General features: G+C 48.0%; 1 long non-coding RNA gene across 2 annotated transcripts; it reads left to right on the top strand.

The window, feature by feature from the left end:
• Window positions 1-3,730: 3,730 nt before the first annotated feature.
• On the top strand, window positions 3,731-7,580 carry LOC119866091. 2 transcript variants are annotated; one of them, XR_005378998.1, is made up of 4 exons: window positions 3,731-4,046; window positions 4,899-5,085; window positions 6,217-6,382; window positions 7,242-7,580. It is a non-coding gene; the product is annotated as an uncharacterized LOC119866091 (long non-coding RNA). The 2 variants fall into 2 exon arrangements; XR_005378997.1 differs by having other exon boundaries at window positions 6,217-7,580.
• The last annotated feature ends 2,325 nt before the right edge of the window (window positions 7,581-9,905 follow it).

The raw sequence follows: 9,905 nt of genomic DNA, 5'->3' as shown, positions 1-9,905 counted from the left end.
TTTGGTTATATTAAAGTAAGAAGTTCTTACCATTTAGAGATACGTTTTGGAATAATTGTGAGTGAATTGATAGTGCGTCTGACATTTAGGATTTGCTTCAAGATAATGCAAGAGATGAAGAAAAGAGAAGGTGTGTGTATGTAGAGCAGGAATAGCTCTGAGCCGATAACCATCGAAGCTAGGAGATGCACAGAGGGGGCTCCTTTCACTACTGACTTTGCCTACTTTGATAGATGCTAGAAATTTCCAGAATTACAAAACGCCCACTCAAATTAGGTTAGAGTTAATTGTTGAGCAATTGTGACTAAAGGCATGGGCTTCGGGATCACATCAGCCTGGGTGAGTCTGACCCTCACTGATTCAGATGGTCGATTCTATGTGGGGCTAAGACAAGGGAGGTGGGGTGGAGAGAGAAATCGGGAGGGAGGTAATACAGGCAAAGAAAGTGCTTCATGAGTAAAGACACAGAAGTGACAACAGATGGGAAGAACAAGGCATGAGGCAGGGAGACTGGATTTGAGTCTGAGTCAAAGTCATGCATAATTAATAAATATAGATAATTTAAATATATGTGATATATATAATTTATATACAAATCTATAACTTAAAACTATAAATTCTAATTATATTTATAAATATGTATATAAATAGATTATTTAAATGTAAATGTATATTACGTGTTATTTATATATTTATCATTAAATACAATAAAATAATTAAATATAGAGAAACAGAGAGAGAGAGAACGGAACAGTGAAAGAGATTTTAAGGAATTGGCTCATGTGGTCTTGGGCACTGATGATTCAGTTTTTAGGGCAGGCCAGCAGGCTGGCTGGAGATGCAAGGAAGAGTTGCTCTTGCAGCTCAAGTCTGAAGGTAGCCTGGAGCCTAATTTCTCCTCCCTGGAGAGGGACCTCATTCTTTTATTTATTTTTTTAAAGGACTTCACCTGATTGGGTGAGGCCCACCCACATTATGGCGATTAATCTACTTTAATCAGTCTACTGATTTATTTTATTTATTTATTTATTTTTTATTTTTTTTAGTCTACTGATTTAAATGTCAATCTCATCACAATGACATCTAGACTGATGTTTGACCGAATGTCTGGGTACCACGACGTCACCAAGTTGATACGTAAAATTAACCTCCACGGGGCCATGTTGTGCTCCAGACAAGATGTGCTAAGAGTTGTAACCAAGGCATGGGCAGTGAAAATGTAGAGGTGGGGGCAGATGCGAGCACTGCTGAGGTAGTAGAATTGACAGCACTGGGTGGGGGATGGATGAGTAGACTCCGTTTCTAGTATGGGTTTTGGGGGAGATTGTGGTGATATTTAGCAAGATGGGAAGAAAGATGAGTCTAGGTTACTCCCAGGCTATTTCAGAGCAGCTGCTGTGTTCCTGGCACTGTGCTGGGTTCTTGGGATACGCAGCTCTGGAGGTCAGAAACGGGCTCACTGCACTGAAATCAAGGTGCCAGCAGGACCGTGTTCCTTCTGGAGATTCCAGGGGACAATCCGTTTCCTTGCCTATTCCAGCTTCTTGAGGCTGCACGACCCCCTTTTGCTTTCAAAGCAGCAATGGCTGGTGGGGTCTTTTTCACATCATATGACTCTGACACTGCCTCTCCTCCCTCCTTCCCTCTCCTCCCCCCACTGATTACATTGGGCCCACCCAGATAAACCAGGATAATCTCCCTACCTTACGCTCAGCTGAGCAGCAAGCTGAATTCCATCGGCTACCAGGAGTCCTCCTTGCATGTAACATAACATATTCATAGGTTCTGGGGCTTAGGATGTGGACATCTTTAGGGGTGCCTACCATACTCTCCAGTTTTCTTGTTGTTGCAATAAAATCTGCAGTTATGATGTGTGCGGTAGGAAGAGAAAAGGAGGGAAGAAGGAAGGACCCACAGTGTGTAGGAAGAAATTTCCTCCATAGATCATACCAGAATGGTGAGAGTCGTTGCCTAAAGCATCCACCTTGACCTGAAGGTTCCATTTCACTCTGGCTTCCCAAACCTGAGAATGGATCGTCCTTGGAATGTACTGGATATGTATGAATCAGTGTCTGGGGGTTATTTTCCCACTTGGTCCATCAGCTGCTGATGGATGAGCTTGGTTCCTCTTCCAGGGGAGATGCTGGGATGATGCTCATGTGATGGTGGTGCAGGGGGGTGAGGGCTCCCTTCCCCCCACTACCCTCCTTAGTGAAACGGAGCCCAACCTGTGCCTGATTTGCAGCTCCTTTCTTTGACTCTCTCTTGCTCGTCTTCTCTTTTCAAAACTCAGAAAAGAGAAAGAAGAGCATATCAGGGTGTGTGGTGGTAGGTGGTTAATTAAGGACACAGGTTTCAGATAAAGTAACAGCGGAGCTCCCAGCCCCACTGCGCCACTCAAGAGCTGTGTGACCTTAGCAGGTCACCTACCTCCAGCCCCACCTCCTCGTCTGTAGTTTGGGTGTGGCACCCACCAGTTGCTTGGATTGGAAGAGGTAGCCGTTTGCAAAGCCCTATGCGCATATAGTAGGTGCTCAATAAATTCTCATTCTTCTTACTGTTGTGTTATTGAAATTACCTACTTCACAGCTCAGCTTAAAATTTACCTCCTCAATGGGGAATGCTTTCCTGGGACCCTATTTCTGACCACAACTGGACTCTGCATTGTCCTAGAACAGTCAGTCTGTGCTCCATCGTTGCAGCCTGGAGGACATTTCTGACTTGGCAAGTTCCTGGGCAGCAGGGACCGAGCTTGCTGATGTAGGTCTAGGACTTGCACCCGGCAGGTGTTGGGCAAAGTCCTGGAGAGAATTCGTGGCCAGCTGCATGGCTTGTGAGCCTGGCTCACCAGAAGTCTCTTTCTCATGTTTTCCACATTATAAGAGTGAGAGATGATGGAAACAGGGCTTTGGGCCCCTCAGCCCTTTAATCGGGAGACTCCCACTTTGTCTGAAGCACCCCAGGTATATTTAGCATTACCCAAATTAATACCCAGCTACCAGAATAACCTCTAAACATAACCCTGGCCATCTCACTCCCTTGCCCCGAGGCTCCTCTACACCCATAGGATAACCTCAAGCTCATTAACCCTGACACGCAGGGTCCTCCCTGACCAGTCACCCAGCCAGTGTCACCTCTCCCTCTTCCCACCTCTCTTCTTCTCCCAGAAGTCTTGGTTTCCTTGAATGCACCATTTCCTCACTCACCTCTGGAAGCTCTCTGGCTGAAGCTCCCTGCCTTTTGCACTGTTCCCTCCCAGTCTTTGGCCAACTCCAATCACTTTTAAGCTTCAACCTAAACCTCACCTCCTCCTGGACGCCTTCCATGATACCTCCATGCTAGGTGCTCCTGCTCTGCCCTCCAGATGGCCCTGAGCGCTCTCTTTCCCAGAGCTCACTGCATCTCATGACAACAGCCTCATCCTTGTCTGTCTCCCAGGGACCCAGGTGGCTCCTGCAGGTGGAGACTGGGTCTCTTTCATTTGCTGCTGTGGCCTGCGGTAGTTTCTTGGGACTGCTATAACAAAACACCACAAAAACCAGGTGGCCTAGAGCAACAGAAATGCATTCTCTCACGGTTCAAGAGGCCAGACGTCTAAAACCAGGGTGTCAGCAGGGCTGGTTCTTCTCGCCAGCTCCAGGGAGACTCTGTTCCGGGCCCTCCCCCAGCTCCTGGCGTTGCCTCGATCCTTGGCATTTCTCGGCTTGTGGCTGCATCACCCCGATCGTGGCCTCTGTCATCACATGGCCCCTTTCCCTGCCTGTCCCCTCCTCTTCTTATAAAGACGCCCCGGCCTCCCAAACCCAGTAGATTCCAATTTAACTCGGTTAGGTTACATCTGCAAAGACCCTACTTCCAAACAAGGTTACGTTCACTGGTGCCAGCGCTGAGGATTTGGGCTTATCCTTCTGGGTGACAAAATGCAACCCAGGACAGTGCCTCCCACATCTACTCATCGTGCGTCTTTGATGAACCAATGACGGCAGAGAGAAAGGTGCGCGACCAGGACTCCCAGTTTCTGCAGGAAAAGCCCACCCTCGGTGTTGGTAGGTGAAAGGCTCAGGCTCACAGCCTCCCCCTCTGCACCGGGTGCTGCTCGGGGAGCAGGGGGCCTTGGTGGCCGGCGGGGACCCTGGGCAGCAGCCCCCGCCCCCACCGGCCGGCCGCGCTGCGGTGGGGCCCGGGGCACCGCTTTATGAGTTGTGATCCACTGTGGTTAATTCCCTTAATCTAGACTTGCTCGTCCACAAAGCCCAGGCCTCAAGTATTGGATTTCCCTGATCAAAGGGCAGCGTGCGGGGGGCGGCGCGGGGGGCTGGCGAGGCTCGTAAACGGCGGCCTGCGGGGATGGGCCGGTCGATGGCCCGGCGGCCCGTGAAATACGACTGGCTGCTTCTGGCTGCTTCTGGGATTTACGGCTGGGCCTGCGTCCGCGCTGCTTAATGCATTGACCTTTGCCATCTAGCAATTCGGGAACTGGCGCTGGTGGGGCCGGGAGCTAATTCCGTGGATTAAAGCAGAAGGAGCCCCCAGTGCCTGGAAGTGTAAGGGACACTTGAAGCTCCAGCCAAATGTCCCTGGCCATCCCCCTCGCCCAGGCTGAGCGGGCTTGGGCTCTTCTCCTGCACCCCCCCACCCTCCCACCCGAAGAGAGGGAAGAAGTGCCTTTGGCCAGACACAGTTTCCCTGCCTCCTCTGGCCTCTAGTTACTTAACTACTCCCTCTTCTGAGCTCCACGGTGCGGCCCATCTGTTTCTTCCCCCTGGGATGCTCTTCCTTCTGCACCCTTGCCTTGGATGTCTCACCTCCTCCGGGGAGCCTTCCTGACCCCCAAATCTTGCTAATGTCCTTGCCGTGACCCTGAGGTGGCCTCGAAATTGTCATTGTGATTTTTCTAGGCTTGCCACCCAGCAGACTGTAAGTTGCTTAAAGGCAGGAGGTGGATTGTTGCCCAAATCACCCAGACACAGAGCCAGGGCCGTGGCCCACACTTGATGGATATTTATCGCGTGAACGAATCAAGAGAAGCCCAGTGACAACGGAGGGTGCAGCTGACAGTTTCTGGTGATGCTATAATTGCATTTGGTATGTTGAGTCTTTTGACCAACCTTCCTCTGTCTGTGACTTGGTTTCTTCTCGAGTAAGTTGGGAATAAGGAGAGTGCTAAGCACACAGTGCTGTCATCAGTGCATTCATTCAACAAACGTTTGTTGAGGGCTTACAGTGTGCAGGCGCTGATCTAGGCGCTGGGGGCGTAGCAGTGAGCAAAACAAAGATCACTGCCCTGGTGGGTTGGTGACATCCTTGGAGGGGGAGGGATCATAGAGGAGCTGGTCAAGGAGAAAAAATACCAGAAGTGGGATATGAAGTGTTAGGATAAGGGTGGGTTGGAATTTTGGAAGTACTAGGAAGAGAGACAAGCAGCTTTCTGGGGGAGAGCACTGGAGACAGGGGAGCAGCCAGTGCAAAGGTCCTGGGGCAGGAGTCTGCCTCCTGTGCTTGTGGAAGAGCATGGAGGCTGGTAGAATGTAAAGGAGTGAATGAGCTGGGAGGAGGGAAGGAATGAAGGCAGAGGGGTAACTGAGGCTAAAATGAGTTAATGCATATGAATCAGCACAGTGATGAACATTACCTCAGTCCATTCACACTAGAGAGTTCTTTGCAACTGTTAAAAGCAACAAGGTGGATTTGCATGGGCTGAAATAGGTAGGTCTCCAAGGCATGTTTTTAAATGGGAAAACACATTTTAGAAATACATACATATATATTAAAAATATTGTATTTCATAGTATTTAAAAAATTAAATGAGGGGCACCTGGGTGGCTCAGTTGGTAAGCATCTGCCTTCAGCTCAGGTCATGATCCTGGAATTCTGGGATCAAGCCCCACATCGGGCTCCCTGCTCAGCGAGGAGTCTGCTTCTCCCTCTCCCTCTGCCCCTTCCCCTGCTCATGCTCTCTCTCTGTCTCAAATGAAAACATAAAATCTTTAAAAAATTAAATTAGTGCATCTATGCATGCAGTATAAATGCACAAGAGAACATCTGGAAAGATACGTACTAAAATATTAATGGTTTCCACATCCGGAGAGGAGATAGGACTGGGGATGGAAAGGGTATCCTGAACTATTTCACTTTTTATGCATCTTTGCATTGGGTAAGGTTTTTACAACCACCACATTCTTGGATGTTGCTTGAGTGATACATTTATTTTTGAAGGTTTCAATACTCCTTTGTGGAAGAGCACAAGGTGGTCCAAAGGGCCCAGTGACCCACCTACCTACCCTGGAATTCCAACGACGTGTGCATTTCATGGGGAGCTAGCCAGAGTCATGGGATCATGAATCAGGGCCCTTGGAACTCTTCAGAAGTACCAGAGTGCTTGGTAAGCGCTGGTGTTGTGCTATTTGGGTTTATAAATCCTGACTTCTGGTAAGTCTTAATAAGCCATGCAGCAGCTCCTGGACAGAGTTCTTAGTTGAAAAGTACAGACCAAAAACCTATGGCATTTCACATCTTTTGCCCATGAGAACCAAACAGAGACTGGAATTTTGTGATTAATTCAAGGTCCACCAGAAACCTAGGGGGACTGGTTCTCTGGGAGCCAGCAATGTTTATTTCAGGGAAAGCTGTGCTTACAGATTTGGGCAAGGTTATCCTAGGGAATCAGGCCAGAAAAGAGCACGTCAGCATGGTAGGATGTAGAGAGCTCAATACCCTATAAAGCTTGAGGCTCGTGTTTCATCTTTGGGGAGGGCTTGGGGTGTTCTCTTTGGTAGTTTCCTAGTGTTGGCCCCAACTTTCTCTTGCTAGAAGCCTCCAGAGTGGAAAGACAGGGCCTAACCTCAGCCCCAGGGTTGGACCCTGACTGGCTCAAGTCACATTAACTAGCCCCATTCCTCTTAGGAGTGATTGTATCAGGTTGAGTGTGTATCTAAAACTGTCAGATCTGAGCTAGAACCTCTTGTGACTGCAAGAATGCCCAGCCTTCGGATGAAGGGGACACTAGGTAAGGCAGAGTCAGAGAAGGAAAGAGACTGGATCCTGATGACAACACTGAACACCTAGATCAAGCTGCTCCTGAATCTTTCCTTTCTGCTATGTGTGTGATTTTTTAAAATAGAGGCTGACAGTGAGGTAGGAAACCATGAAAAGATATGCAGAAAACATCAGGATATTGCTAAGCGATTAAGCAAATGTGAAAAGGCTGGATACTGTATGAGTCCAACTATTTGTCATTTTAGAAAAGGCAAAGCTATGAAGACAGTAAAAGGACCAGTCATTGACAGGAGGCAGAGGGAAGCAGTAGCAGAGCACAGAGGATTTTCAGGGCCCTGAAACTATCTGCATGACACTGTAGTGGTGGATACACCTCATTATATATTTGTTAAAGCCTGTAGGATATACGCTGCCAAGTATGAGCCCTAATACAAACTACCGGCTTTTATTAATATCAGTTCATCACTTGCAACAAATGTACTGCACTAATGCAAGAGGTTAATAACAGAGTAAACCGAGGTGGGGTGTATGGGGGGGGGCATGGGTACGCGTGGCATGGAGAACTCTGTACTTCCTGCACAACTTCTCTGGAAATCTCAAATAAAATAAAGATTATTACCAAAAAATAATAATAATAAAAAAGGCAGGAGCTGTGTTTGCTGTGTTTTTTGAAAATGTTGTTGATTACAGGTAGGACCTTTTTGGGAGTTGGTGACAGCCACACCCTCCAGAATGGGATGGAGCCCACTGTCTGCATAGCTAGGCACTAGAGTCATGATCTGCAAGGTCTATAGGTTTTGATCCTACACTGCTCTTGGTAAGATTGCCAGTGCCTGTATACCTATTTAGGTGCGACTGCGTACATGAACAACAGTGTTCATTTATTAGGTTCTGTCCTCATATCCCTCTAATAGCAAAACTTGTGAAGGGTTTGTGTGCAGGTAGTTTACCTGGATGGGATCCCAGGTAGCAAGAGTGAAGGAGTAGGCGAATGGGGAGACGGGACAGAGGCAAAGTCAACATAATGATGTGTTTGTGAGTGGATTGTCCGTGAGGACAACTGGGCTTGATTTTGTCACTGGGCATCATCTGTCCAGAGGCTTAGAAGCTGGGATATTTCTCCATCTGTGCCTGCAACCCATCAGGAGTTACCTCCTAGACCATCAACACCCCTGCCCTTCCAGCTATGCTTTGCAGGGGTGCAGCAAGCTCTCCAGAAGTCGGCCAAGGCCCTGGGGCACAAAGCAGAAAGCTTCCAGGACTGAATGGAAGGTGGGGTGCTGGCAATGAAGACTCATATTGTACACAACCACTTGTCACAGTTGCAGCTGCAACTGAGCACGTCACAGGCATGGAACTTAGGGAACCAGAATATCTGCCACATTGCAAATGCACGGCAGGTGGAGCACAGCATGTGCGCAAGATGGGAACTTCCATTAGCATGGCATACAAAAGCAAGCGTAGCTCCAAGTCTTGCTGGTTTTCTGGCTCCCTGGGGGATCAACTTGTGTGCCTTCGAGCTTGTGCACCCCACTTCGGAGATCTGCTCCATAGAACACTGTCCACTTCTGCTATTCTACAACAGCTATGTTGGCTAAGCAGAAGCCATTTTTTTTTTCTTTTGGGGATTCACTGGCTATTTTAAATAGGAACAACGAGATACCACTGCATACCTATTAGGATGGTGCAAATCCAGAATATTGACACCGCCAAATGCTGGTGAGGACGTAGAGCAACAGGAATCCGTTCCCTGCTGGTGGAGATGAACGATGTCATAGCCACTTCGGAAGGCAGTTTATCAGTTCCTTATAAAACTGAACACATTCTTACCATACGATCCAGCAATCCTACTCCTTGGTATTTACCCAAAGGAGTTGAACACTTCGGTCCATACTAAAACCTACACACAGAGGTTTATAGCAGCTTTATTTATAATTGCCCATGCTTGGAAGTGACCAAGATGTCTTTCAGGAAAAGGAAAGGATAAATAAACTGTGGTCTGTCCACACAATGGAAGAGTATTCAGCGCTAAAAGGAGATGAGCTATCAAGCCATGAAAAGGCACGGATAAAGCTTCACTGCATAGGAATAAGTGAAAGAAGCCAACCTGAAAAGGCTGCTTTCTGTATGATTCTAATCATAGAACACTCTGGAAAAGGCAACCCTATGGAGACAGTAAATAGATGAGTGGTGGCCAGGCATTGAGGCTTTGGGGGGCAGGGAGGGATGCAGAGGCAGAGCACAGACCATTTTCAGCACAGCGAAGTCCCCCTGTACGATACTACGATGGTGAACACATGTCATTATGCATTTGTCCAAACTCTTAGAACATACACCACCAAGAGCGAGCACATGGCAGGGGAATGTAAAGTATGGCCCCTGGGTGATGATGACGTGTCCATGCAGGCTGGTGGATTGTAACACACGTACCCTCCTGTGGGAGGTGTTGGTAACGGAGGAGGCCATGCCTGCCTAGGGGCGATGGGTACATAGGAAATGTCTGCACTTTCTGGTCAATTTTCTGTGAACTTAATATCGCTCTGAAGAACAAATCTATCAAGCCAACACTAAATATCAGAATCTTTCCTATAAGCATCTCAATTTCTCAGTCACCTTAAAAAGTTAGGAGATGAGGCTCCTGGGTGGCTCAGCGGTTGAGCATCTCCCTTTGGCTCGGGGCGTGATCCTGGGGTCCTGAGATCGAGTCCTGCATCAGGCTCCCCACAGGGAGCCTGCTTCTCCCTTTGCCTGTGTCTCTGCCTCTCATTCCGGCTCTCTCATGAATAAATAAATAAAAATCTTAATAATAATAAAAAAAGACTAGGAGATGTAGCCGCACTGGGCTCATGTCCTGATTGACAGCAAATGGCAGAAAGGGAGGCGAGGTGACCCTTTCCGATGGGGCATGT

Source organism: Canis lupus, chromosome 26 (assembly GCF_011100685.1).
Source record: "Canis lupus familiaris isolate Mischka breed German Shepherd chromosome 26, alternate assembly UU_Cfam_GSD_1.0, whole genome shotgun sequence".
NCBI lineage: Eukaryota > Metazoa > Chordata > Mammalia > Carnivora > Canidae > Canis > Canis lupus.
Note: the sequence above shows the minus strand (reverse complement) of the source record. Positions and strands in the feature narration are given on the sequence as shown.